Source organism: Agelaius tricolor, unplaced genomic scaffold (assembly GCF_023055355.1).
Source record: "Agelaius tricolor isolate 1412-34295 unplaced genomic scaffold, bAgeTri1.0.p SCAF_5, whole genome shotgun sequence".
NCBI classification, from domain to species: domain Eukaryota; kingdom Metazoa; phylum Chordata; class Aves; order Passeriformes; family Icteridae; genus Agelaius; species Agelaius tricolor.
The window spans coordinates 47623175-47649293 of NW_027269265.1; the positions used below are offsets into that span (position 1 = coordinate 47623175).

Below are 26119 nucleotides of genomic sequence, written 5' to 3' on the forward strand. Positions count from 1 at the left end.
GCTCTTTCCCTTCAGTAGAGAAAACACAGTCACCATGGTTATAGTACACCAGTGCTGCAGCATAGATGTATCAACAAATGCCTCAGCAGTGATTGTGTCCTGCCAGCCTAGGTTTCATTGAAGAGCCTTAGTTTTGAGGTTGGAGAGGCATGATTTTAAACATCCAAACTTTTAATGAATTTGTTGTACCTCACTAGTGGGATAGTCCCTGCTAAATCATTGATTTCTTCTTTATAAATAAATAACCATTGTTTATAAATAAATGACTATTATTTAACTGCTGGAAACGCTGTCACTTCATTGAGAAAATGCTAATGAGCAATTTAAATGTTTGTTCAAAACAGGTATTGTAGGAATGCTTCAGTAATATCATTAAGTGTATTACCACTATTCACATGAAAAGGTTCACTTAAGACCCCCATAAATGCTAATAATTTTTGTCTATTTATCTATTAAATATGCCAAGGTTCTATACCTAATATGAATGCTGTAAGAATAAGAATATAGCATATTAAATTTAGTGTCAATCTGCATTAAATGCTTTCATTCCTGCATATTATTTTGAACTAGTAAGATATTTGAACTCCTAGGTGTAACAGAACTAGTGCCAGCTAAGAGCATCCACACCTTTATTTCTGCATTCAGTACAATTTTTTTGGTGGTTCGGCATTTTCTCTTTTGTACAGATTTAATTTGTTTTGGGTTTTTTTACTCTATAACTAGTAGGGTTTTTTGTCCATAACTTCTGCCAATGTCTGTGGTGAATTTAACTCCTGGTAATGTCTCAGTCACCTTTGCAATATATCATAATATTTGACATGTGTGTTGTCTCAGTGAAACAACTTCTAGTGACAACATCACTAGCAAGGTTTCATTCTCTGCCCCCACCCTGTGAAATCATGGAGCTTGTTTTGGTTTGTTCAGTGTGTGTTGTCTGTACCTGGCAGTGTGAGGTGCATGCAAAGCATTCAGGATTACACACAGAGTGTGGCATGTCCAGTATTGTGTATTTCTGCTGTTCTGTGTTATCATCCTCTCTAAGCAATAAGGGAATTGGTGAATGATGTATCAGTGTTCCTGTTCTGCATAGTGAGAAAAACTGTGTTTAATTTCTAAAATTGAAATCCTGCTGGCATGGGTTGCACGGGAAATGAGCAGTTGTCTGTTTGTTCAGTATTGGCAGAGGCTGATGCTGTTTTCTTAAAGGATTAACTGTGCTAACTTTCATGAAACCTGTGGGGATTATGGGGAGCCATCCATCCAAAGCAGTAGATGGGCTAGTGTGCTCTCTGCTCTATCCAGTTTCAGTGGGACTTTCCAAGGGGTTGTGGCATCTTGAAACACAAACACAAATGTCAGAATCTCACTCCTGTTGGCATCTATCTACCCTGTGAAATTTCCTATTCTCCTGTTCCTTAAGAGATTTTAAGGTAGTCAACTGCCTTAAAGTCAAAGAAGTTGTTTTACTTTTGTTTACTTTCTACAAGTTGTCAAAAGTAGATGTAACTGAGTTCTTAGGGGGAGATTTAATCACAGAGGGCTGGTTGAAGAGCGACTGCAAAATGGAAAGAAGGAAGTTCAATCAAGTGTAACTGCATGTAGGGATTAAGGCACAAAACTGGAAAAGACAGTGTGCAAGCTTCCAAATGATGCTGTAAGGAGAAATGAAAGCTTAGGAGAGCACCCTTTCTACTGCTCTGCAGTAGGAATTAATTTCTTTATTGTGTCTGTAGAAGGATTTTTGATTATTTGACAGTAATGATCTTTATTTGGAGCCAGACAATTCAAGTAGGTAAAATTGTCATTGTAGGTGAGCAAAGGAAGGCAAGCAATTTGATTGACAAAATAATACTAAATGAGACAGAGCTCAAAGGAGCAGCAGAGTACCAGCAACCTACCAGGAGTATGGGAATCCTGGAGATGGCTTTTGCTTGGGCTTAACTGAGAATGAAGGAACTTTGGTCATGTAGAGTTTGTGGTTTGAGACCTCAAATAAGCCCATGAAACTGGAGTTGCATGGCACTGAAGATATGCATTGGGAAAAGAACAGAATCTCTTCCTCCTGACTGGAAAACTAATTAAACAAGACTATTAAAAGCATTCACAATTAATAGCTACACTGCTTTAGTTCCTCCAAATAGCCAAAGTATTTGGCTCTGACCCTGCAAAAGATCTGAGCACCTACATAATTTCAGCAGGTAGTCCTTTTTGAAAGCAGGGAGCCTGGTCACATTGAAGTTACAGATAGAAGCTGTGTGCCCTTTTTCATGAAGAAGAATTTTCATGCTTTACTATTATAGTCATACAAGATATTACAATAACATGAAAAAAAAGCTATAAAAGTTGTTGAGATTATATGTTGTGGCGGTTTCAGTTCAAAACTGGGTGGAAAAACCAGTTTTGTGTAGTATATTAAAAATACATTATTTTGCAATATATCAAAATATATGAAGTTATTTTATTCTGGAGCTGCTTGTCTTAAAATATCACCTAGCACAGCACAAAACAAAAGATGTTATGCTATCAATAATTTAAAAGCATTAAAAAACACTTCTATTTCTCATAAAAGCAAGAAAAGCACAAGCTTAGCATTGGAAAAATAAACAGGGGCAAGTTTATATGTGTTCCAAGTGGTGTTCCAGATTTAGACAAAAAGCTTACAATTAGCCGCTGAATCTTTCTTTACTTGTCACCACACTTCAAGAGGCAAAGAGCCTTGATGAAAGCTATACCTAAATGCAGTTGTAATGGGAGATTAGGGGAGAATTGGCCTTTTGTTCGTTTCCAGAATGCAGTGAAAACTGTTTAAATTTGCATGTGTTTATTTTCTCTCTTTTTTTTTTTTTTTCGCTAGATGGTGCTGTCGGAGGGGGTTCGACTCCAGTTACTCGCTGGCACTTGCCCAGCGTGAGCTGGAGTCTGAGCCAAGGCTGTGAAAGCATCATCATTTTGAAGAGCCCTGTGTACACTTGGCCCGTGTAAAACAGTGGTGCGGGAGAGCTTTTGCCATGACTCATAAAGAGAATGTGGTATATCAGGGTAAAAATTGATTCTGAGACTACAATGTCTAAACTATGGAAAAAAGTAGTGCAGAGATGGATGTTCCCAGAGAGGCCGTATTTTTCTTTTATTTTCATAAGCAAGGATTTTATGGTGCCAGAACACAGCAGAATGCTGTTATCTCAGCATGATCTAAGAAAATCTAAGTGCCTGATCCAAGGGGATTAAATATTCTGCTGAACCAAGGGATATTTGGTGTGCCTGAAAAAGCTATTTTCTGGTAGGAATCTCATTTCAATATTGATTCCCGCCAAATAAAAAAAAAAGAAGGAAAAGCTGTGTTTTTATGATGAAAGTATAAACTCTTTCCAGCTTTCTGTTTTAAGTTCCTTTTCTACTTTAGCATACTTCTTATTGAAGAGATAAAACAATATTTAAACTTTAAAAAATACAAATTAAGATTAAAAGGCAATAGTTTTGGTTTATTAACATTTACTTTATTGGCATTGAAGTTATTCCTACACTTCTGAGAAACTGGTACAGAGTCTAGGCCCATAGGAAATCTAGTTTATATTGCTTTTTTAATATAATGTTTTGTTTTGAGTGTAAAACTTGGCTTTTGTTTGCTGGAGTTTTTTGTGGGTCTTTTGAGAGGGAAAGAGGAAAACACCTACAGCTTTTGCTTCTGAAGGTGGTCTTCACAGAGAATGCACAGTCCAAATGGGTTCCAGCAGTTTTCTTTCCTGATAATATCCCTTGCTTAAGAAGGCCAAAATGCAGACTCACCATCTGCATTGGTACATTTTCATCCTTTTGAAAAATTAAATGAATTTAATATCTGTGAAGATGCCTGGTGACAGCTCTACAGATTAATCTAGTTTACAGACTTTGAAGAACAGCTGTAGCTGAGAAAGTGAAAAATTTGTCCGTGCAGCCTCAGCAATGTCCCCTGGTCTGACCCAAAGTGAGGCCAGCTGGTGTAGAAGATGTGCCTAGTGGATTTATGGGCTTTAATCTTTTTCCTTTGTTGGACCTGCAGAAAGACCTGTCCAGGGAGTCACTCACTGCAGCCTTTCCTTTCTGTCACTCCTCTGACAGCTGACATGGAAAATCCCAGCTTTCAGTCAAAGCTGGCTTCTTTACATTTTAGTTTATAGGAACAATGCCAGCTGTGAGTGATTTGGAGGCTCAGAAAACATGATTAGAAATTAAAATTGCCCTCCTCTCTTTTAATGAGGCAACAGTATGAGGAGTAGCTGGAGTAGGGATCTTCCCCTGAATGTGCACCCAGGTGTTTCTGGCTGCAGTTCAGCCCCTGATTGTGATGTTTGTGGCTGAGCTGAGCTGGCAGATAACGTGAGGGCTTCTAATCTGCCTCCCTGCAAAATCAGCTGCCTTGCTTTGAAAGGTTGCTGGTAGTAAGATCTTAACTTGTTCCAGCTGTTCTCAAAGCAATCCCTTGTCAACTCCCCTGGCCTGCAGAAGAGAGTTATGCACTTAATGTAAATGTGATGTTAAAAGGATTTAATTCATTCGGTTCAGAAGGTTGCGTGAATGTGCTTAAATTCTGCTTTATGTCCATTCTGAGCAGGTCAAAGGGAGCCAAATCAGATGCTCCTAATGTGGAAATAAGGCTGTCTGTTCAGGACAGCTGAACCAATTTCGTAAATGGGAGCTTTCTTATTAAAAAAAAAGACAAGCTCTTGCTCTTGTTTGGTGTAGATGAAATCTGAGTTAAAGAGGAATGAAGAGGTGATATGGAATGAAAGCATGCTAAGACCAGTAAGGGAGAGATGAGCTAGTTTTGTTTAGACATGTGCTAAAAATCAAAACCAGGTAGAAGGCTGGAGTTTCCATTTAAAATCTGCAGAGGGCAGCATTGGCCCACGCTGCGTTCTCCTGGGGTGGCTGCTTCTGACCTTGGATGGTGTCCTCTACTAGATAAAAATATATTTTGGAAGAAGTGAACTCTTAATAAAGAAATGTTTTTCCACATGGGCTTGGGGAATTTTATACGAGTAATTAGCAATCATAATTTGTGGAGAGAGAGATGGGAGAAAAGGGCTGTGTAAACATTGGTGCCAGAGAAAACTCTGGCAACTTTGTGGTGGAGCTTCAAAATTCATGCAGTTTGGTCTACTTTATTACTCATCATGTGGATACCTTTAAAAAAAAAAAAGAGAACAATTAATGCTTTCAGTGAAATGAATTGGGCAAGTGTTTGCATGGAGGAGAAAGAAAAAGTTCTTAAACTTGTTAAAACACAGAAAAACTTCCAATATGTTATGCCCTGCCAGGTACACTCTTGGTATTATTAGATGTTTCCTATTCAGTTGGGATAAAAGAAAAAGTTTATTTTGTAAATTTCTCTAATGTTACCACCAGGAATGGCCTTTAGATGTATATAAGAATAAGCAGCAGTTTGTACAGAAACAAACCTACATCTCTTTTTACATATATCCATACATTTCATCTAGAAGGTCCACATTGTGGGTTTGAATTCTTATTTTAGTCTGCTACAATGGAGTGGCTTGGATGTAGAAAATTGATTACTTCTGCCTTTTCTATGAAGTTTGAAAAGAAAAATCCCTTTTCCTGGGATTTCTGTGCCTGGAGTTGTGTGGTGGCATAACTGAACATTGCCATTTAAAATAAAGTCTGCACCTCCCTGGCTGTGCATGAAGGATTTTAGCATTTATCCCCATTGGGACGAGGAGGCTTTGAAGCCCCAGGCATTTTTTGGGACTCGGGCTCTGAGGACTGAGATGGGCTCTGGGCAGAGCGACTCCCCCGAGCTCAGGGTGGGGCTGGTGACAGATTGTGGCCAGCACAGGCACCGGTGATGGATGGGTGCTGGCTGCTTGGTGGCCCCCAGGACCTGACACGGGCATCTCCCTCCCTGGCAGCCCGGGGGGCTCTGCCAGACACCAGCATGAGCAGGTGCCACCGTGTGCTTCTGCCCAGCTCCTCAGGCATGAGCTGCAGCAGTGGCAAAGTTGTCAGGAAACACTGCTTTTAAATTGAAAGGAGGGTTTGGATAAGTAAGGGATATGTTCTCTGGAGTTGTTAGTTTTTCACCTGTTCTCAAGAGCTTGTATTTGCCTTCGTAATTCACACAGTGGATTGTTTCTTTATTTTTAAGAACAGGCACATTCCAATAAATTGTGTTCAAAGGTACAGGTAAGAAAATGCCATTACTGAAAATGGCATGTTTCATTCACAGTTACATTTATTGTTCACTTCTGTCAAGCTTCCTACTTAAGGGTTAAATTTTGACTAAACTTTCCTGGGGTATAAATTCATGTCAAACTTGGAACATCAGCTTGGTAAACTCCAAAAGAAGCATAGTAAACATATTTTCTTTGAAATTATACATATTTCTCACTATTTATTATTTTAGTAAACAAGCAGAGTAATACAAATTCCATCTAGGGGAAAAAAAAAAAATTAAAACTATGGAATACTGGTGCATGCTATAGCCAAGCAGTGAAAAGAAAGATTTTTAAATTTAGGGTTTATCTGGATTAGTGTGTAATGTTTGCAGTGACAGGTGTTTCCTTTATGCTTTGCCCAAATGTCTGGAAAGTAGTTTGTCATTAAGTGCTACATTCAGTGTGTATCTCAATTTCAGTATAACTGGAGGGTCCCTGGCTTTGTTAGGTCCTTGTTTTCACATCTGACCTCAGCCAGCTGGAGTCTATTGTTTTAAGCGCAATGTAACAGCTGACATAACATAACGGATATCAAGCCCAAAAACTGAAACAGGGCCCTGAACTGAGGCAAAGGGAGGGGAAAGGGAGAAGCTGGGAGGAGGGACAGGGGCAAAACTAGCTTCATGATTCAAAGTGGGAGTTGCTGGCTTGTTTTCCCAGGGGGAATTAGCTAGGAAATAATGGGATGAGTCTGTTGAAGTTCTATTTGCAATTGATTACATATGATAGACTACTGAGACAGGTTTGAATTTGCCAGCTGTCGCTTGCTGGTGGCTCTTGAATGGCTTTAAGTGGCCCTTGGTAGGCAGAACTGGAATCAACTCTGCAGGTGTGGGGTAACTGTAGAGCAGAAAAGCAGCAAGTGCCAGTGCCTAAGAAGAAAGGAGCTTCCAGGAGTTAGGAGAGAGAAAATAACTTGAGTGTATTAAGAACTTTATTTTGCAATGTTGGGCTAAGTGGGTTCAGTTAACTGGCTAAAAACCCAAAATCAACTGGACTTCTTGGTGGCTTTCTTTTTCTTGGCACTTTCTGAAGTAAATGTCCATGAGTTTATTTTCTAAAAAGCTTCATTATTTTGTTTCTTGACTTCTGTGTTTGACAAGAGCAGAGTGCATCTCGACACTGAGGTCTAACTGCTCTTGGAAGGACAATGAGTAAATGAACATCCTCTTAGAAATTTTTCCAGGCCATGAAAACAGTGACAAATATCTGGCTTTGTGCACAGATAGAGAACAATGATGTGGGAGAATACCCTTATTTCTTCATATGTATTCATGTATATGCTTCTTTACATATATAAATATTCTATTTATATATAGAATGTTTCCTTTTTCATCAGTAATTTGAAGAAAAAAGTACTTCTAGATGGATTTCATTTGTATTGAGTAGAGCCTCTGGAAATTTTGCCCTTTTGAGAGTTTATTCCATGGCTTTAGATGAGGGGCTGATGCCTTGCCTTCCAGGGGGGAAAAAAGGCAAGACTGTATGCTGGCTGGATTTTTCTTAAATGTATATGTGCAGAGGCAACTAAATTATGTTCTGTGTTTTTAAGTGAAGCTTTTATGGCACGGGACTTGCAGTTGTGCAGTGTGTTTGACTTTGTGTGTATGAGTCGTCATCATGACTTCAGTGGAGCTTCCTGTGTGCATAAATATTAACAGGATCAGGATGTAATAGGAAAGATTTCTTCAACACATTCTGCTTGTACTTCGGGGTAACCTAGGAAGCATGAGTTTGATTTATGTAACTGCAAACTGTATTTATCTCACATTTAATGTTTTAAATGTGTTTTTATCTAATTTACTTTTATTTTGTTGGTATAAAAAATGTCATCGTGACTGAAGCATGAGTTGTGTTAAACTTGTCTTGCACAAAGGGTTTCTAGGATTGCTCCTGTTGTACTATGAGGCCCAATTCTACTTTATCTCAGTAATCAGAAAGGCCTCGTGAAAGTTTATTAGAGCTGTTGATTCAGTGGCTAGTAGTATTTAGCATGGGCATTTACATTTTATCTCAGCTTATAAAAGAAATGAATTTAATTGTGGAGCTCAGAACATGGTGTTTGTACTGAGCTGCTGGAGAAGTCTGGATAGCCCAGGGAGCTGCCACGTGCTGTATTTTCCTTTCTGTGCTCGTGGCGTGTCCCGTGCCTTGGGAGCAAACAAGGATGGGTGCCCAAGTGCCCTGGCAGCCACAGCAGCCAGAGGCTCTGCAGCAGAGTGAGTTCTGTGGGCTTCTGAGTTCACTCTAGGGACCATATATTTTTATATATAATATGTGTGTGTATATATATATATCCCAAATATTGGGATAAATGTCTTAAGACCTCTGCACTGCTCAGCTATCCCTGCTGGTCACTGATTTCAGGGACCTGTGCCTTAGTGCATTGCTTACACCAGGTATTTCCACCTAACCATGCACCAGGAGCATATTTTAAAGATGTTGGGGAACCAAGAGCTGTTACTGGCACTCAGAAACAGCTGGACTTTGAAGTACTAACAAAATAACCAAAATGCCTGTTTTCACACCCAGTCGGTGAAAGCAAGCTCTGTGCTGCCTCACTTTGATGGTTTCCCTTATGCTAATCACACTGAGGCTGGCCTCTTTTTTTCCTCCAGCATGTTGTTAACATCCTTATTTAGGCACCTTTCAGAAACTCTCCTTTTTGCTGCTGTTTCTGTCAGTTTGACAGGATGCGTTCACACGTGGAACGCATGCAAAAGGAGTTGATTTAATTGTCCTTTATCCCTCTGCAGCTGTTCTCCCAGATCAAGGTGAGAAAGGGTGTCTGCTGTGGAGGTGATTTGTCTGTTCCAAGGTTCCCTGCAGCACGGGTGGGTACAATGCATTTGGGTGCTGTTTTGGCTGCAGCACTGCAGAACAGTTTTTAGTTGGATTGCGTGTGTGTGATGACTGACCTCCATCTGGCCCACAGGCAGGGAGCTTGACAGCTACCTTCTAGGAGCTGCTCCAAATCATTGATTTAGTATTTGGAGCTCAGAATGAGTTATACTCAGTGGCCAAGGCTAGGGGAAAGGGAGGAGAGAAAATTAAATATTTACTAATCTTACTTCTGTAATGCCTTACAAACACGAGTGTGCTTAACCTTGCAGCGTTCTTGGGAGGTGAATATTAGCAGTTTTATGTGTAAAATCGGGTGATCCATAGCTTTTCCACTCTAAGTTGGCTTTGTGAGATAAATCCTTCAGAGAATCCAGGCTGGACTTTCAAGAGGGGGTTTCAGCCTACATAAACTGGCACTGCCACCTGAAGAAATGATCCTGCTGCTCCATTCCTTCTGCCAACACAAGCATTTATGCAGCTCTGTTGTCAATTGCCTTGGAGAACTCAGATGGGTTCAAATTAACCTTTTTTTTGGCCAGATGAGATTGCTTCTTTTGGCAACAGTTCTGGCTTAAACTGTTTGTGGAACTGTAGAGTAAGATTTGTTAGCTTTTGATAGTTAAAAGTGTGATGGAAACTTTATCTGCAACACAATTTACAAGCAGACTCATGTGTTATTCTTCTGAGAAAGGACATTATTGTTGTTTCCATTACAGCCCTGCCTGTGAAAGATTGAGTACAACACCTAGTAGAGTGTGGAGCCACATGCTCTGAAAGATAGCTCCTACCCACATAGGTTTTGCAGCCCAAACAAAGTGGTTGAAAATGTAAGGGGAAGGAAGTTCTGAGTGGACCCTTGCACAGCCAGGCACTGAGGCAGAGAAAACACGACTTCCACAAGTCCCAGTTTTGGCCTGCTCCAAGCATTCTGGTTGAGTGATGGGCCTCAGCAGTCACAACACTGAAAAGGAAAATATATTTAACTTCTTGTCTCGTTTCTTAACTTAGAACTGTGAAGGCTTTGGTTTGGTGTTTCTTTTGTCCCCCAAAAGCTGAGATTTTGGCCCTTATTTTACACACTGGAGCTTGTCCCTCTCATGTATTGATTTGACTGAATAATGAATTAAGTAGCATTTTATGTTTACTTTTCATCTGTTTTGCTGCAGGACAGCAGGGTTGCAGCCCTACAGCTGACTGAGGCCAACTTGGCTGAGATTAAGTTTATCCTGCAGGTCTAGACCTGCCTATCATAATCCAGAGCTGGTTATTGAACCCGCGTTGGCAGCTGGGCCATCTCTACAAACAAAAGCTGTTTTGTTCAAACTCAGCTAGAGCAGGCAGGGTGCAGGTAGGTTTGCAGATGCATGTCTCTCTGGAAATCTCAAGAAGCAGTTGTCTGCTAGCTCTTTGCTCTAGGCCCTCCGTGGGGTTTACCACTGCCCTGAACTGGACTGGATTGTGTTCACTTTCACGGTCTGCTGCAGTGCCCAGCTGCCCCAGAAAGCCTTTTTTATTTTTGCCACCAAAGATGGTTAAACCTACTGTGGTGGTAACAAAGAGGGCAAAGAGCACTTCCACAACAGGTTACCGTTGTTCAGCTCTGTGGGTGGTAATCTCCAAGATGAGAAGGGCAGGAATGAGCAGCAGGGTGGGGTTGTATCTTCAATCTCTTTCTGTCTTTGAAGTGATGGCAGGCACGTGGTTGCACATGGCAGTGTAGCCTAGTCCCACAGGGTATAATTGTACTATTATGTCATCATAATTATTAATACAATAACAGGCACATTTGGGGTTGAATTAGTGCAATTTTTTTGATAAAAAGGGAAAAAAATACCCACTCAACCAAGCCCCAACTCCCACATATCTCTACAGAGAATACTAAATGTGTGTGTAGAATAGTCTCAAAACAGCAACTTACCTTATAGATTCCTAACATGTGTGTTTCTATATGTATTAATATATATATAAAAATTTTAAAATGCTCCTTGGAAATGAGTGGGATTTTTCAGATGCAGTGACACGTGTTTTCAAACTCACATGTTAGGATTCAGCTCATTAGTGAAACAGTTAAATATTTAACCACTGTGAGTCATACACCTTTTTAAAGCCAACAGAGTTGAAAAGTATTTAAACAAATAATTCTTCTCTTACTCCTAATTCTGAACTGTCTTAGGAAGTTGTTATCTCATCCACAAGGAAAAAAAAAATCTAAGAAAATTAGGGGCAGTGTTCTGACTGTACAAGTCAGCTTTACAATGGTATGAGCTTGCAAATACATTTGTGATACTTTAGGTAAGGTGGAGGCAATAGATCTGGGATCTTGTAGACCTTTTAAGCAGCAGAAGTTTGCAGCAGTAATTGAAATTAATAACTTTGTAAACAGAGACCTATATTTGTATTTTGGCAACAGAACTAGGAAACCCCATGCTACAATGAAGGAAAAAATGCTTTCAAGTAGTATAGCAATAATGTGAAATTTCCTTTCCTCTTCTTAATTGATTATGTCAGGTTAATGGCCGATGAGTCAGAGGTGAGAAGCTCAGCCATGCATCAAGTCACACAAAAATGCACACTGTGCCCATTCTGTCAAACAATTCCCAAAACAAACAGGCAGTCTGTCAATCTTTACTTTGTCAAGGTCAACAAACCATGGTACTGAAATGCTAGTGAAGACATTAAGAGAAATTCTGATTAGGAGAATCTCCTGTTTCATGAGTTGATTTGACTTTTGGAAAGCAGCTGAGCTCTGGTTTCTAAGTGTTCAGACACAAGGGACTGTTAGCTTTCTAGTCCCAGGCAGCTCCATTTATTTTGTAGCTTATGTGTAGGGGTGTTTCTGTCTTTAGAACCAAGTCATAACTTCATGGACATGTACATGGCACTCACAGCCCAGAAAGCAGCTGGGCTCTGGGCAGCAGGTCGAGGGAGGGATCCTGCCCCTCTGCTCTGCTCTGGTGAGAGCTCACCTGCAGTGCTGCACCCAGCTCTCACCCAGCACAGGAAGGGCATGGACCGGTGGGAATGAGTCCAAGAAGATGGTCAGAGCCCCTTCCCTAGGAGGAAAAGCTGAGAATTAGCTTTATTTAGTCTGGAAAAGAGAAGGCTTGGGGTGACCTAATTGTGTCCTTCCAGTACCTAAAGGGAGCCTACAGGAAAGATGGAGAGGGAGTTTTCACAAGAGCATAGAATGGCAGGACAAGGAAGAATGGCCTCAAACTGAAAGAGAGTAGGTTTAGATTTGACATTAGGAATAAATTCTTTACTGTGAGGGTGGTGAGGCACTGGAGCAGGTTGCCCAGAGAAGCTGTGGATGCCTCATCCCTGGAAGTGTTCAAGGCCAAGCTGCATGGAGCTCTGAGCAACCTGGTCTAGTAAAAGATGTCCCTGCCCATGGCAGCAGGTTGGAAAGAGATGATTTTTAATGTCCCATCCAACCCAAACCATTCTGTGATTCTATGATCTGTGCCCTAACTGCTGATTTCTTCTGATTTTGTGTCTGTAATTAGCTTTTACTTGGAAAGAAGAAACCAGTGTTTGTAAATATAAAGGGTAGGGAGTTTTGGTCATTTTCTCCCTGCGGCATTGCTAGTGCCTTTTGTTAGGAAAAGGGAATCAGTGATTATTCAGAAAAATATCCTCTGGCACTTTAAATCTCTATTAAGTAGAGTGAAATATTTTTTTTTATGTAACAACTCTTCAGCTCTGTAGTTCCTGTAGATTTCCCACAAATGTGTGGATTATTGCTACTTACATCTGGTATGGTGAACATCTGGAAAATAGTAGGTGAGAAGTGGGATATTCTGCTGCTGTGCCTCTTGGAACATAGAATGGAGTAAAAGTGCAGGAGGGCATCACAAATGGTCTTGGTGTTAGTTGGAGAAACATTGGTTCATTATGGAGAAAAGAAGGAGGCAAGCAGGAGTAACATTTCTGATGAGTAACCTGAGTTGTCTGTTCCTTGAAACAGTTGTTTCTCCTTGCTTCCTAATTTGGTGAGGCATTGACAAAGTTGATAACAGGTATTTAATTCTTCCTACTATTTAAAGGAGATGCTGAGTTAGAGCTCTTTCACTTTAGCAAAACTGTTTGCTTTAAAGAGTTGGTGGAAGGTGGTGGATGCTGTCAGTGCAACCTTTCATGCGAAGTTGTGAGAAGTGGAGGAAGGAATGTCAGGTGGCTTAGATGAGGGATGAAATATCACTTCTGTTTACCTCTTGGAATAGGGACTTCTTGAGTATTGTAATTTCTGAATGAATTGCAAATTTCATTGTGGAACTGTATCTTCCATCATTCTTTCCCTAGCTTGAACTTAAAAATCATTACTGACTGAAGCAGTCTACAAGGCATGGAGAATCCAAATGCACAGAAAGCCAATGTCAGTTAAAATTTGTGGGGAGCTTATATTGCTTTCCTGAATGTGCATCTAGGCTACATGCACAGTACAACTTTGCTTGCCTGTCAGCTTTTTAAAATTTAAATGCTTTTTAATAATTTCTATATAAATGCTAATCCCAACCCTTATCTTAAAAGGCTCCAGGATCCAAGGTATTGTGAACATTTTAAAACAAAAATTAAAATTAAACCAGGGTGGGGAATTCTTTAGAACTGCTACTGTTTTTCTTACTTATTATTAGTCCTAGATATAAGGCTGAAAACAGTCAGTAAAAATCCTGGGAAATATTTTTGTTTTGTACCTCTTCATTTCTTTTATTTCTCTGTAAGATACTTTTCACGTGCCGTGGGAGCAGTAGGAAAAACAATGGCATCTGACTGACCAGCATAGCAGAAGTGATATACAGAACAAAGAAGGCATCTTATTTGTAATCTCTTAGGTTTTTATTCATCTCACTTCATAGCAGAGGAAATCAATAATTTTCAGTTGCTTTGGTAAAGTAGTATTAGGTCAAAATCAAGCAGTTCTTTTTACAAATGAGCTTACTGTAATGTTCCTGGCTGTAAGGCTAAAGTTTCAAAGCAGCGTGCTTTTTTTACTTTGATTTATTTATTGTCAGTAGCTTATCAGGCCTTTGTTTGAATTGTTTGCCGTTGTGGGCAGCCAGAAATCGAACTTTATGTAATATAATCTATCTGTCACTTAGTATCAGTTCCCCAACAGGGATGCTAACACATTCAGACTTTAGCATCTGGACCTCGCACTTGAGTTTTCAGCCACAAGGTAGGGTCTAATGTTTCAGTGCTTCCATGTAGTCCCTTCCTGGCTATTTCCCATCTGTGTGTGGCTGTCCCACTTCCCTAGGGGTCAGTCATAGTGCTGCCAATGTCACCAGACAAACCTTTTCCCAAGAGAAATTTTGTTTAAACTGTGTCACATGTTAAACTGTGCCAGACTACTGGATTCGTTGTCTTCACGTCAGAAGTCAGGAAAATGATAGTACAGCAGAAAGTTGTGCTTGAGCATGTCTTTAAGATGAATATATAGCTTTTTATTTCATGGGCCAATTCCAAAAAAAGCAGTTCTCCAGTCTCCTTTAGTGATTTAAAGAAGAAAGGCCAAAGTATGGAAAGATAAGATGTGATTGCAGGAAAGACAGAGAATAAGCATTAGAGGCTACAGCTGGTTCTCACCCTCCCTGACAAAGTCAGTTCTTGAAAGAAAAATCTGTAATAGTTAATGTACTAAGTGTTATTAGAATTTGCAATCTGCCTTCTACCTCCTGCAGAGCCTTTATGGCTCCCAGGCTTTTCTGGGAATGTGCCTCTACTTAATTCACGCTGCTCTAGGTGGAGAATACCTTGGAAGAAAGCAGGCAAGTCTGTCCTTGAGCAAGAGAAAAATTCACGCCCACCCTGGGCTTCCTGTGAGCTTTGAAGAACGTGCTTCTGTGATTGCTGCACCTATTTCATGTGCTCCTCGTGGTGCCTGGGAGCTGGCTGTAAATGAGGGCCCCTTTGTGCTTTGGGCCCAAATATAGTATGGAGAGTTAAGTATTGAAGGATAAAAGCAGTAGGAGGCTGGACTGACTGAAGGACGCTTCCCCAGATCTGTGCTCATTTTGTAAATCACAAATTACCTGTTGGCACTAATGGTAGAAGTCCAAACCATCAAACAAACAGGATATCTCTTCTCATACACCCTCCCTCTGTTTTCTTCTGTGGATTGGCTTCTTAGATTAGGTATTAATTCAGAAGTTGGAAAGCTCCACCAGAGCCAATGGGCAGGAAGCTTAGCCCAGAGCAATACCTCCTCTGTCTCTCAAGCAAGTAGCAGCGAGGGAATGAAACTTCCCTCAGAACATCTGGCAGAGCTGAGCTGTGCCAGTACAGCCTTCCTCCCCCAGGGAAGATGACTGACTCCTAGGGTGGGACCAGATCAAAAGGAAGGTGCAGGGAAACGGAAGCTGGGGTGAAAAGGGATGCCAGAATGTTTAAAACATAGCTGCTGCATCTGTCTAGTGGTCTAGCTCCTGTTTGTGAAATAAATTTCATGAAAGATGCACTTATTTATGTTAGTCTGTGATATGTAGGTCTAGACCAACTGGCATGTTTTAAGAGTTTGGGAAAGAAAAGGGAGACCAAGGTATTTTGCTTGCACTTTTTGCTTTAAGGTAATTTAGTCTAAAAATCTTTGAAGTAAAATAAACATTTCCTTTTAAGTAGCCGAAGGCATTTACTATGTTTGCAAAGACCTTTGCTCTTTGCAGTCTGGTTTGAGGAGATTTGGTTTTGTCTAGAAGAAACAAAAATATTTGTGAGCTTCCTTTTGATTCCTGGACTGCCACTTCTGTGTGTGAGGTGGAATTGTACAAAACTTCATTTTACTATTACTCCAAAGGAGAGAGATACAGTGTGAGTGGAGGGGTCTGGAAAAGCTGCATGAAACTCTTTCTTTCAGGATTTGCTTTGAAGAATGGTGGGTTGTATTTGTTTTGATTGCCCTCCCTGTAGTGCTGCTGCTTGGATTGGCACTAAAGAGTGGGCTTGATGTGGATGCTTTTTAGAGAGGTGACCCTCATGAGCCTAAACAGGTGGATGCCTCTGTGGGTCAGGAGCTGTCCCTGAAAGTCTCATGTGTGATCCCACCTGACATTTGGAGCACCTTGCAGATCTTTGAAACGTGCAGTGGTCCTGCACTGTGAAGTCTGTGTTCATCTGGTGTGATTAACTCTGGTGGCAGGGACAGATTTATTATTAGCAGTGGAAACCCTGTGAAATATGACAAACCTTGAAGTCAGATGAAAAGTAGCATTTTTAGCTCATTTTGTTATAATCCTCCCTGCCTGTTGCACCATGAAGATATGTGGACTGGACCAGTCCTGAAAATGCATTTGTAAGCCCTAAATGTCAATACTTGCTGCACTGTTGTTAAGTTTAGTATATACAAAGGTTTCACTTAGTAATTTAAATGGTGAGCCAGAGATGCTTGTTCCCTCCTTGAGTGGGAAGGGTTTTTAAATCCAGGTTTGGTACCTACTGTTTATATTTTTCAGAGCAATCAAAAGAAAATTGTGGCCTTTTGTGGAGCTTTGTAATTCACAGAACTACTGATCTTATCCAGTTCGGTGCAGCATTGCTGCTGATTCACAGCAAAGAACTCTGGTTTTGTCTTTCTACACAACCAGTGTGTAAAAGGACAGAAACAATGTGTGATGAACTGGCCATGACCCCCATTCTTGGGGTTCCCCTGCCCCTCTGGCAGGGAGGAGGCAGAGAATTTGAGTGTGAAGTTCAGCCTTGGAAGAAGGGAGGGAGGGGTGGCTGGAAAGTGTTTCAAGATTTGGTTTTATTTCTCATTATCTTGCTCTAATTTGATTAGTTATAAATTAAACTGATTTCCCCAAGTGCAGTCTGTTCTGCCCAAGACAGTAACTGGTGATTGATCTCTCCCTGTCCTTATCTTGACCCATGAACCTTATGTTTTCTCTCTCCTGACCAGCTGAGGAAGGGAGTGGCTTTTATGGTATCTAGCCAGGGTGTACCCCTATAAAGGGTGTACACCCCTATGTAATAAAGTCAAAAAACACCTTGAAGTGTGAGAATGTGATTCTGGTAAACAGATAAACACACCAGATTAAAAACCAAACCAACCTCTCTTAAAAGACTTGACCTCAAGAAAGCAACCTGAACAGAAGCCAACAAAACCTACTCTGATGTAAAATGCTTAATTTTCTGGTAATAAAGTAATAAAGTCAAAATTTTAAATGCATTTAAATAGCTTTTGCCAAATAGCAACAACCACACATGAGTTTTTCTACTGTCTTCTGAATTATTTATCATGGAAAATACTTAGATCCTGGTTTTGCCACTAAATCTTTCAAAAAAGAAAAGAAAAAAATCACACAGTAAAGGTTTGTGTATATGAGAGAATTTTGCTTGCTTATGTTGTTAGAGCTTGATTTTGTTCTTTGAATGTAAGGTTATGTTTAAAAGCTGCATTCTTCTGGCATCTACTGAGGTTATGTTCTTCAGAACTCTTTATATGGGCTAAAATAAGCACTAGTAGTTAAACAAATATGGTACAGTGAAAGCAAATGCTTTGATCAAGTACTGTTGACAAATGTACTGTTCCAGAAAGCTTTAAATAACATGTTTTATTTCTGTCTTGCTGTAGTGCATGGCATTAGATGAATCAAAACAGGTGGATTTTAAAAGTTGTATGTATGTTTTAGAAACTGGTGGCTAATCAAGAATTAGAGTACTGCAATGTGTCTGTCTTCTATTAAGTGCATTTCAACACACATTTGGCAATAAATACATCATTTAGGTACATAACCAAACACTTATTTCAAGGAAAAGTTCAAGAGAAATTATGACATTGCCTAAACTTTTGCATGTATCTTGAACCTAGCTACCTATTGCTGTTTGGACAGAGGTTTCAGCTTTGGGTGGTGTTTATGGTGTCTGGAGCACCTGTGCACTGCAACCTTCTGCATAGGAATAGTGAAGACTTAGCTACAAGAGCCTCAGACTGCAGGTTGTCTTGCTGGTTTTTGTGAGGTACTGTCATGCAGCTGGTCACTTCTGCTGCAGCTGTAATGTCTGCAGTGATTGTTATTCAAAACAGGGTGCATTTTGGACAGAGAAAGACATAACTGTTTATTTTAAACACATTGAGACCCTTGCCATCGTGCAAATATGTTAAGGAGATTTCCTGTGCCAAAAATGTGGAGCTGTGATCTGCTGGATACAAACTACTCGATGAATTGGCATAAAAAGCGACAAGTTAGCAGTAGCAGCTTTTAAATGTGTTGTACCACAAAACCTAGTGCCTAAAAGTGAAAAATCTCTCTGAATTTTTGGGGCGTTTGGGATCTGATCTGTATAGATGTGAGAAGGGATCTTAAGGTGCTGATTTTCACTGTGGTGGTTTTTTGTTTTTCTGAAAAAGAAACCTGTTGAACCAGAATCTATGAAATGGTTTCTGTTGAGTATCAGTGGAGCCAAAAATTCACCTGCTCATCCCCTGGGTCTGATTTGTTCCCATAAGAGGTGGGAGACAGTCATCTGCAGAGGTTCCTTGGCTTCTGCAGCTGTTCAGAGTCTGAATCATTGGTTTGAACATTTGTTGGTCTCAGATTAACTTCATGCAGTAGAATGAGAAGTCTATGGTGTTGGCATACACTCTTTTCTTTTATCCCTGCTGTTGGACCTGGCAGAAAATCAGTGCATTTACCTCACAGTAGTATAGCAAAGCTCTTTCTTGGTGTGACTTGGTTTATTTTTTGTGTTCAAAAAACTTCATAGCTTTCAGGAACCTGAGTGCTGCTTTGGCTTGAAGCTCAAGTATGAGCTCACACCAATTAACCTGAGGCTGAGATGTCAAAAGCAGGGCCTCAGTGTGTTTTTTGCAGATGCCCCTCTCCTGCACAGATTTATGGATGGAACCAGGGGGTTCCAGCTGAGAGCAGAAAGCTGAGGTGGAACAAATGCAGGCCTAATTGTAATTCTGAAATGAAACACACGCTTCTATAATCTCTGAAAAGGATGGGTGACTCTTTCTGATGTATTTAAGTGTCAGTTGACATATGTCTTGTCACCACCATCTCTCTGACAGTTTATGCTTAAACGAATCCAGCTTTTTCACAGATGTGCAAATTTTGCTCATAATGCTTATCAGTTTGGAAGATAGGATAGGACTTCCTAAACCACTGAAATATTTCAAAAAGACTTTTTCTCAGGATACAATGCTTATTTATAGTTGTTGTGAAACTATATCAGTAAAATACTACTAAAAAAAAAGTTGTGCCTTGTTATGCACCCCCTGATTTCAGGGTCCTAAGCATCTTAAGGAGAGCTGATGAACTTGCTTGTTTTTCTGATTTAAATGAAGTATTTTTCTTTCAAAGCATGATGAAGCAGACAGATTTGATACCTCATTCTCCTTTGTTGGATGCAGATGTATTTTATTAAATATACACAGTTCTGTACTGCCACTGCAGTGCAGTGTCTGTGTTGTACACTTTGAAAGAAGAGTAGATGTGGTTGTGATGTAGTGTCCAAATACCCTTTCATCATGGTGTTTTTCTAGCAAAATTGCTTTGAAATAGAACAAAAAATTATCCTTTTACTTCTGTGGAATATAAGTGTCAGGAGTGCCATGATCATCTCTGGAAAGATTAGCTTTTGGCATTTAAGTGAAAACCCCTCTCAAAATGGGAAGCCTCAAGGTTTAGTTGCAGCAGTGGTGTACTTGGGGGTTCATTGAAAGCCTTTTTTAGTGTCATGCAGACTGACTGCTTTCCCTTCTTTATTGCTTTACGTTTTGTCAGAGCTTGAGTGATCTTTGGTCTCCGGCGTCCGTCCGTAATCCTTTGCTGTGGCAGGGCTGTGGGGGCAGCTCCCTGAACGTAATGAGCAAACTCACCATGAAGGGGAAATTGCCGTGTAGCTAAGGTCTAGAAAAAATTGGGTTTAAATGGAGAAAGGAAGAAGATGTAATCTCCAAGGGGATCTGAAAGGAAATCAGATTGCACCACCTGATTTAGGGAGGAAACACTGATTTTTGCTGATGTAGTTTTTCTGCTTTCACTTATTCTACGTGTCCCTGTACAGTCATTGTGTCTGTAACTGCAACACTAAGGAAAGAAGATATGTACATGTTTTTGGTTGATAAAGCCCCACATATAAGTCCCTATGTGCCTACAAGTTCTTCATTACAGCACTGTCCCTCAGCACAAGCCACAGGGTGGCTGTTACATTCATTGGTTAAACTCCTGAAATGTTCTTCTTGGAGTGCCCAGCACTATAGGCTGTCCACAGCAAAAAGGAGAGACGTTTTCCTTGCTTGTAATTTAGGGAAAATGTCCAGCCCTGTTCTTCAGTAGAATGCAAAGGAAAATGTTGGTAGGGATCTTGTGGGCAGGCTGAGAATTTGGCGTTTTTTTCCCCCTCAGCTAACCTTGGAGGACCAGGAATGGCCTCCTTATCTGTAATTTCTTTGTTATCCTAAGCCTTCACTTAACCCTTAAGGCAGATTAATGCCTTTCAGCTTCACCCTTGTCTGATACCTGAACTGGGGACACAGAAAACCCTCTGCAAAATGTACCTGGTGATGCTGTCTGGTAGGGCTGCTGTGGCAGGAAGGCAAGGAGGAGACTGGCTGCTCTCTCTGTCCTGCTGTAGGCTGAGCATGCCCTTATTGTTATTTCTGGATGTGCTGATTCAGCCTGGCAGCGGTGTGTAATATATACAAAATATGAGTGGCTACATATGTCAGATTAAAAAGTAAACAGGTCAGAGTGCATCCTCTGATGTGTATTTATAGCACTCTGACATCAGCAGGAGTTATGTACATCTGAAGGCAGATTCAGCCTGTGCAATAAGTGCAGAAAAGTGTGCCTCAAGCCAAAGCTATGTATCGTGTGTTTCAGTGAATATCACTTCTAACTGTTCTTATATATACCCTACTTACATTGTATATCTAACCTCAGTGATTAGAGCCTGTTAGGTAGAAATGTGGTGACAAGCTGTACCTCTCTGGAGTTGCTTAAGAGTTACAAATAGGCATGACTGAGTAGTTGAAGGACATTGAATTAAACATGCTTGAATTAATAGGGTAATGATTGGCGCTGCTCAGAGCTATAAAATAAACTCTAGCTGGAGCTCTGTGCTATGTGGCAACCAGATCGAGCCATGGGGTTGCTGAAGTATTCTGAAATGACTCAAACTTTGTTAAGTGAGAGAGATAATCCTAAGAAAGCTCTCTACGTAGGCTCCCTGTGCAGTTAATGTTTTAAACCCCCCTTTGGCTTGTTGTTATGACTTCAAAGATACTCTAAAGCCTTTGTTAAATTGATCATTAACTCTGCAATGTTATAATTAGACATTTGAACTTGGCTGCATTCAAAAAGAAAATGCAAGAATGAAAATCCTGACCAGCGCTGTTTCTCTGCAGCTCATCAGCATGGTCAGAGAAGGATTAAAGTTCCACAGGAGTTAAAAAGCAATGGGGATTGAAGGCATTAACCAGCCTCGCAGGATTGATAGGGAGCCATTAATCCACAAAGTTTTTCTTTGAAAGTAAGGAGCGAGAATAATGTCAGGAACCTGAAATGGGTTTCTGCCGGAGATTTAAATTTAAGCTCATAAAGCATTCTGATGGGAACGTCGGGCTGGAAGCGTGTGTTGGGGAATCCTTAAATTTGCAGCCCAGCAATTGAGCACGTTACAGCCCTCGGCTGAGGGCTGCCACTGACCCCTTCCGAGGCTGCAAAGCCAGCAGAGGAAGCCCCGGAGCGGCTCTGAACAATAGCAGTGAGCCCAGGCAGCGGCTGGGAAGATTGAGGGTGGCTGGAGGCTGCGGTTAAAGTTTATGAGGTCTGGGGCTGGGAGAAGCTCAGCCCTACGTCTCCCACTTTCTTTCCTCAGTCTCTCCTGATGGAGTACAAGGCGAGACAACAGCTGGTAGCTACTATAAGCCCGGCTGCAGAGTGGATGGGAAAACCTGTCTCCATAGTAACAGAGCAGGCATTGCATGTGCTGCTCCTGCTAGATCTGGGGAGTAGCTGGCTGAAGACATCTGGTCAGTGTAGCCAATTCTCTGGGGAAATTAGCTCATTTCATCTGATAGTAACCACAGAAACTTTTGACTTGGTTTAATAGTATGATGCTGAACACGAGATAGAACCAACTGGTTCAGCAGTTTTGAAAGTCAAAGATTATCTAACTACTCTAAGATAAATATTTTGGTAAGGAAGGCTATTGCTTGTGCTCATTACACCACTCCCGCTCTTCCCTGTGGTGATGTTTCTGTCTAATATGAGGTGATTCTTCAGTGTGGGGTGGGTTTTATGAATTCAAAGATAGTTTTCTCTTTCTAAATATTTACTACTTCTGCTTACAAGAGCTCTTTTAATTATACAGTGAGCCATCTATGCCTTTCATCCTAGGTCAGGTCTATGTAGTGTGAGATAATGTCTGTGTTAACACACTGTGGCCTGTACTCTAAAAAAAGTTCACTGCAACCCACAAAATCTTGGGTCAATTAATGCTTACACATTTTCAAAAGGAATATTCTGAACAGTTATGCAGCTACAAATAAACCTCAAAATAACTGTTGAATATATGTCGAAGTCTTGAGCTATTTAGCATCAATTAAACCAATTACAGATCATAATCTTGTGTACAATACAGGAAAATTCCCAACTGATTTTTGTGGAACGAATTCTGCATCCAGTAGGCAGAGATTATAGTGAGGATATGGTGGTTGGGTATGTTGGCTGTTGTTTTCTTGTTTACCATAAAATTTATCAGCTCATACTACAGCTCTGTTTAACATTCAGAAATTTGGAGGAAATTGAAGAATGGAAACTTTTTTCCATTTGCACATTAGAACATCGTTGCATATTTTTCATATGCCAGTAAATGATTGTAGTGGATGATAGCTTTTTTGGAATAATAATGCATGCAGAAAAGTGTCTTTGCAGCAGCTCAAGAGGAACATCCTAATGTGTGGGGCACAAAGAAATGCTTGATCTTCCACCACCCACACCCACTACTGACACCCACTCCTGGTTACAAATATTTGAGCTCAGTGGGTTGTTGTGACCATCATGATCTAGAGAATGAAAATCTGAGGGCAGGCATGAACCGTATGTCTCTGTTTATGGAAGAGCAGCAGAGCTGTCAGTCTTTGAGAATCCCTACCCATGATTTCTGTTTGAGCACGTGGGGTTGAATGAGAGAAGTGTGTTCAGCTCTGCTGGACAACAGCAATAAATGATTTTATGGAGAATAAGAGCTGCTAGCTGCTATAGTTCTTAAGAAAGATCTAAAGGACATCTAAAGGTCTTAACAGAAGTCGAGAAATTATTATAATAAAGAGAGGGGCCTGAACTTCCCCAATCAAACAAGTGCAGCAGATGTTCAAGGGCCCCAGGTGGGCTATATAGATGTTAATAAACCAGATGAGCTGAAATCAGTTAATGAAAGAAATTTAATCAATCTGAGTTGATTCGAGAAGTGACTGACTACCTGATGAACGCACGTACCTTATTGAATGAAGATTCTTTGGTTTTCTTTGTCTGCTGAGCTCATGCTCTGATGAACCAAGAGTTACAGCTCTCTGTGGAGTTAAACCATTGAAAGTGGGTGTCAGATCTTTTTTTTTCCCCAAATGCTTTTATTTCCTACCTGGAAACAGTCATGTAACAATGTGAAGTAGCATGTGGGGGAGTGTGTGCTGGTAAAGATGGCGTGAAGGAAGGCTTTCCTTTTCCACTCTGGATTTCATACTGAGTTTCATGGCAAATGAACTGTCCTTGAAACTGAAAACATCTTGGTTTCATGGTTTTAAATTTCTGGCTATGGGAATCAATATGAAAAAAATTCTACTTAATCAGAGAAAATTGATGATATTATTATAAAAAGACTTACTGTGTGAGGGTGCTTTGTGAGTCCTGACGTGGGTGGTTGTTTGCCTTTCTGCATTTTGTTTGCTTGTTTTTATGAAGTCAAATGGCTTTGGTTGAAACTTGTAATAAGTCTTCCTGAAGCTGGATGTTGATAAAAATTAGGGAGTTCTGGTCAGTGTGGTTATTAACATGAAATCTTTCCTCTCAGAGTATAGAGAGGGTATTTCTTTTCCACTGGGCTCCTTATTTTCACAACATTTTCAGGAAGCTTAAATCTCCTCTGACGTGCCTGGTCTTCTGATCTGTCCAGATCAACTCATGGATTTGGGAGTTTTGAGAGGGAAACCGGAGGTAGACAAGGTAATCACGTGGACCTCTCTGGGGAGAGCAGCCCAAAAATAGAGAACCCAAACAAACATCTCTCTCAAGTGAGAACTGATAGTAAATTTCCTCAGTAAATTTCCTCTGCTTTTTATACTGTTGCTTCAAGCTGAGTTCAAAGTAGTTCTTCTAGGCTGACTGTGTTTTTTTGCAACTTTTAGCTATTAGTTAGGTTAGGTAGGATAAGACAGTCATATATGCTGTCCCTTTGTGGAAAAGGGTGTAGGTACTCCTGAAATCATAGCTGCTTACATCTCATCGTGCCTAGGGCACTTGACGTAATTTCCCTTTGTACATACCTATTTCTCTCCCTTAACTGGAGAAAAAGGCATTTTTACCTTGTTCAAGTACTTGGAGTTTGCAGTCCCTATGAGGTCACTTTCTAGCCTGGCAGTTAATGCTAATTTAGTTAATCAGTATAAATATTAATGTTGCTTGTATAATTGTTTTGTATTTATGAACATGCTTGAAAACACATCACTTGTGGTTGCAGAGGTTTTTAAGAGTTAGCTGGTGTTTGGAATATGGTACAATTGCATTTCTGATGCCTGGCTACATGCTGGCCTTTTGTTCTGTGTTTTCCTTTCAGGAAGCATAAATTGTTGATTATGTGGCTCAGTACTCAGATATCAGTGGTGTAAGGGTGTAATCTTCCCTTTTCAATAGCTTGGTTCATCTGTGCTTGTCTGTTATGGACGGCAGCTTGGCTTCAGTGGTCATCCCGTTGATTTGGATAAAAAATAAATTGTTATAGAGTGAATTGGTGTCAGAAATCAGATCTGTGTATGTACCATGGGCAGCTTAATGTTAAAGCCTCATGACTGAAGTCTAATCCCAAAATAAAATGTCAGAAGTATTTTTCCTGCCAAAACTCTGAATAGCTTCTTTTATCATTGGGTGCTATGATTGTGTTGGCTCTCAGGCAGAGTTGCACAGTGTACTGAGCAGCAGTAAAGAGGGACAACCTGAGCAAAAGAAGAGCTTCTCTGCTCCTGAAGAGGAATAAATACTTCGGTGGGGTTCCTTTGAGCTTGAGTTCTGACTGAATTATCTATTTATTTTAACAGTAAAACAAGTTGAAGGTTGAAAAAAACCACCTTGCTTTCCCTGCTTTAAAGAGTAGAAAGAACCACAGAACACGAAGTGAAGTTAAAAGAACTCCTTGAATGTTGTTAAGGATTCCAGAAGTGCTCTTTAATTGCTGCCAAAGCTAATGTGGCTGGAATTTCTGTGGAAAACATCAGTACAGTAGTCAGTACACAATTGCCTCCAGTTTGCAATAGATTCCCCTTCCCCAAGCTTATTCTCCCTGTTCTCCATGTTAAAAAAAATAAAAAAAATCCATATTCAATGTTACCCTTAACATTGAAACAGTCAAAGATGATTTCTTATAGCCGTGTGAGGAATTGCACAGTGGTAACTGCTCGGTGTTGCTCTGAGAACTGATTGCTCATTCTACCACCACCATTGTTTGCTGTAGTTTTAAAGCTAAAAAGTAATCTAATTCAATTCCTTGAGCCTGCAATTAATTCACAAAGTGTCTAAAAGAGGGCTTTCTGAGTGTTTTTCAGAGTAAATTAGCACCCAAGATGAACATAGTCCATGTCTTCATAGCATGAAATACCCATTACTATTACTCAAAGGGTGTGAAACCACATAAAGGATTGCCAGAGAGCTTCTACCACATCTAGAGCACCATAAAGCTTGATGTTTGAATAGGCACAGCATTTCTGGCTCTATCAGTGTGGCATTTGGGACAAGTAATGTGGTACATGATAGAAGAATTCTCTGATATAACATGCTAAAGGCAGATTTCTAATGAGGAAAGCTTTATTGTTGGGCTTACTAAAAACATGCACTCATGTCATCAGC

The 26119-nt window shown here is 40.4% G+C and overlaps 1 protein-coding gene across 1 annotated transcript in view; it reads left to right on the forward strand.

Moving 5' to 3' along the window:
- KCNQ1 (potassium voltage-gated channel subfamily Q member 1) overlaps positions 1–26119 on the forward strand; it is a 330494-nt gene that overhangs the window by 41362 nt on the left and 263013 nt on the right. The gene's annotated exons all lie outside the window — the stretch shown is intronic.